The sequence below is a fragment of the Aptenodytes forsteri genome, unplaced genomic scaffold (assembly GCF_000699145.1).
Source record: "Aptenodytes forsteri isolate BGI_AS27 unplaced genomic scaffold, ASM69914v1 Scaffold476, whole genome shotgun sequence".
Lineage (NCBI taxonomy): Eukaryota > Metazoa > Chordata > Aves > Sphenisciformes > Spheniscidae > Aptenodytes > Aptenodytes forsteri.
The window spans coordinates 30,240-30,464 of NW_008794216.1; positions in this window are offsets into that span (position 1 = coordinate 30,240).

Genomic DNA, 225 nt, shown 5'->3' on the forward strand with positions numbered 1-225 from the left:
CAGCCCCCCCTCCCACCCCCAGTGCCCGTTCAGGCTTCCTGGGGGGGACCCTTCCTTCTCCCTCTCCAGCTCCGTGTCCGAGGGGATGCCGCCACGGGCCGACACCAGGAGGTTTTGGGGTCCGCCCATGGCCGGGAGCGTCCTCTTGCCCATCCGGACCCCCATAAGCCGGCGTTTCCCCAGGTGCCCCCCCAACGCTTGGCCGACGGCACCGGTCCGGGGCTA